Below are 3447 nucleotides of genomic sequence, written 5' to 3'. Positions count from 1 at the left end.
ATTTTTTCCCCATCGATCGATCAATATTAATTAATGAGAAAGAATAGGAAGTCCCCAATTGACAAGAGAAAGCTTCATCCATATTCATCGTCAATCTTTTGACAATCTTTCTTGAAAAAACAAAAGGGAATGAGAATGGCTTCCAATTCATTTCACACTCTTCCTCTTAATTTCTTCATCCAACATGGTCTTGTTCGCGCGGTCTTCTCGTGATTGGCAACGCGAAGCCTCTCGTATCTTCCTTGGAGTTCCATATACAGGGCCGGGACGACGAATACACTAGTTCTTGAAGGGTCGAATATTGCTCATGCATATATATAAAAACGTTACCAATGAGTTTATATATATATGTAGATCCGTGTGATTAATTGAGCATATATACTTTAAAAGAAATTCGAGATGATTATTAATGGAAATAGATGGAATTTGCCAGATTTTGGATTCCTTTTCACATGGCTAACTATATGTTTTTTTCAGAATCGCTGCAATTTGATACAAATTGCAAAGAAATGAAAGTAATTTTATAAACAATAATTAAAATACAAAAAAATTAAAATGTTGAAAACCACAAAACCATTCGCAGTAATTGCAAAACGTGGAAAACCAGACCGACGTATAAAGAAACTACTAAAAATCACCAAAAAGACTCGAGGTTTTTCAGTCTCATGCCTATATATTTACATTTTGCTCCCACAACATCCTCGAGGGATATGAAGCTGAAATCATGCGCTGTGATCTCACTTTTCCCGGCTGCAAATCCTCTCAACTCCCTGAAAGTTTTTTTAGTTGGACTAAAAGAAACAACAGTTTTTGAACTAGACATAAACCACAGATCGCCGTTGTTCAAAAATTTTATAGGTCGTTGCAGATCCTCAACGGCATACAACTTCGTGTCAATGCTGACATGTCTGGTCCATGATTCTTTAACTCCATATTCCTTCATCAACCAAACCTCGAAATCACCGTTCTCGTAAATGTAGCAGATGCAGAGGCAATCCTTTAGGACCCCAATATTGATCCAGGAGATTTTGTTCATGTACATATTGTAGACTGAAGTGAGCTGGAGGTGGGACAAACTTGAATGTTTCTGTTGTCAAGTTGAAGGAACTGACAAGCTCACAAGGTTTATGACTGTCCGTTATCCAGTGGAGTACACCATTCAGAAGAGGATCAAATGATTTGTGTTTTGGACTAGGGGAATTTTCAACCTGGCCTTCTCCATGAATCTGCACCAAGTGTGTGTATGTTAGCTACCATTCTTTTCGATTCTCCAGAAGTCACGGGGTCGATGGAAGTAAGGTGCATGAAACTGATAACCTTATATATACTTGTTGGTCTTTGGGCAATATCCGAATCCGGAATTGTTTGCACGGGGGAGCTGAGACAACCAAGCTAGGAAGCATTACCATTTCGCGGCATAGAGGGTTGCATATTGCATAGAAGGGCGTTGGTGAGTCAACATACAAACACAGCAGTCCATTGCATGAACCAACAAAATCAAGCCTTCGGATTTGTGGAAGGAGGTAGGCACCATTCTGACACGCAATTGGTGGATCAAGGTAGGCACCAATCTGACACGCCATATGCCGACTATCAAAAAAGTCAAGATGAAAACTTTGATCATCGCCGGAGCACAAGGACACACCAACTTCATCGTGATTAAAGGTAAGAAAGCGGAGAACCACACACATCATCCCCTGGTTCTCAAGCAAAAGAAGATAGGTTGTTAAGGTAGGTGATCTGGCAAAATGTAATTTGATAAAATAAGGATCCTTGAGAAGGTCGAGAAACGTCTTGCAAACACTTCGACATCGTGATATACTCTTCAGCGGAAGCCTAGACAAAATATCACAAAATATGTGGACCGGCAACTCACATATAGGGAAACTGTGTCTACTTATCACCTCTGCAGTACTTTTTCTTTTATAAGTAACGATAATCAACTCTGCAGTACTTTGACATTGTTTTGACATTGTTTGAGAGAAGAGTATCTCCAACCTCAGCACTAGAAATCTTGCTTCCCAATTCAAGACAAGCCCTTCACGTTTACTGAATAAAGATATACATCATGGGATCAAATATTAGGTTAAAAAGAAAAAGTCTTTTGCTCAACAATGTGGAGTCAATGATACTCGTTTAAACGTGGAAGGCACACATACGTGTCATTCGGATTTAACCAAAACAAAAATCCGTATATAAAACAGTGTCAATCCATCTTTCCTACACTGGGGATTTCTAATGATCAGTCACCTGGAGTATGCGCATATAATTGCGTTTCATTATTCTAAAATCCCCAACAATTTCTTCAAATAGAAATAATATATATATATTGATGCCGAACAAATTTCTTCCCACTTCATCCCCGTCGCTAAAACACGGCGATGGATTTTAGTTGTTTTTGTTTTTGATTGTTTGCACTAGTAAAACCCATCACCGGTTTTATCTTTAAAAGGGTTGACCCCGAAGGGATCCCATTTCATATGAGTCAGAGAACCATTGGTTCATGCGGAGGGTAAATCGAGGGATGTGCATGAGCGAGAGGGATGGCTCAATCCCCAAAGCATATCCCACAATATTTCAGCAGGGAATATGCTCCATACGAGTGAACCAGCAACGCTGGGTAATTTCTTCCCACGTCACAGATGAAGTGGTAAGAAATTTTAATTTGTTGGTACACTACTTTTTCCCACTTAGTTAAAATGCATTATGAATCACTCTCATGATTTCTGCATAATCCAAATTCCAAATCCATTATTGGCAAACGCAAACTTCTACAGATAACAGCCACCATAACAAATCATGCGCCAAAATACAAAGAGGGATTCCAAGATTTTGTTGTTACGAGGGGAAAAAAACCCAAATCCCATTAAAAATCCAAATGAAAGAGCCAAAAGAATCAAACAAACATGATCTCAAATGACTTCATCGCACTTTTGTTTAAAAAAATTGGCATTATCACCATATAATTAAAACATAAAACCTCAATCAAGGAAAAGTTCGAAACTTTAACCGAAATCAACAGAAAACCTTCGCGTCGATTTGGTTGCTGAGGTCGGAGACAGTACCTTGATAAGTTTTCTGAGCAGCCGACGGGGTGGCAGAGTTTGGATGGTGTTAAATAATATAATAATAATATATGAGAATTCGATTCTCATTCCATACTCAGTGTTTGAAATCACGGATCAACGAAATCACGGATTTACATGGAAGTATTTGGTGGACTGGATAGTGTTTGGCAAAATTGAATTTTAAAATGAGATTGGTATTTGATGGGATTTCATGTGATTTCATTTAATTAAGTGAAATCTTACAAAATTGGTCGGATTTTATGAGATTTCATGGGATTTGAGTTTATAAAAACAATAAAATTATTTCTAATAATAAATTTATAAACTTTAAGTTATAAATTTAAGTTTTCCTAACTTTTTTTTTTTTTTACAAAATATC

At 37.5% G+C, this 3447-nt stretch overlaps 1 pseudogene; it reads right to left on the bottom strand.

Annotated features, from left to right (window-relative positions):
- Positions 1-594: 594 nt before the first annotated feature.
- Positions 595-3204, bottom strand: LOC140892630 (F-box protein At3g07870-like; annotated as a pseudogene).
- Positions 3205-3447: the final 243 nt, after the last annotated feature.

This window comes from Henckelia pumila, chromosome 3 (genome assembly GCF_033568475.1).
Source record: "Henckelia pumila isolate YLH828 chromosome 3, ASM3356847v2, whole genome shotgun sequence".
Classification (NCBI taxonomy): Eukaryota; Viridiplantae; Streptophyta; class Magnoliopsida; order Lamiales; family Gesneriaceae; genus Henckelia; species Henckelia pumila.
Note: the sequence above shows the minus strand (reverse complement) of the source record. Positions and strands in the feature narration are given on the sequence as shown.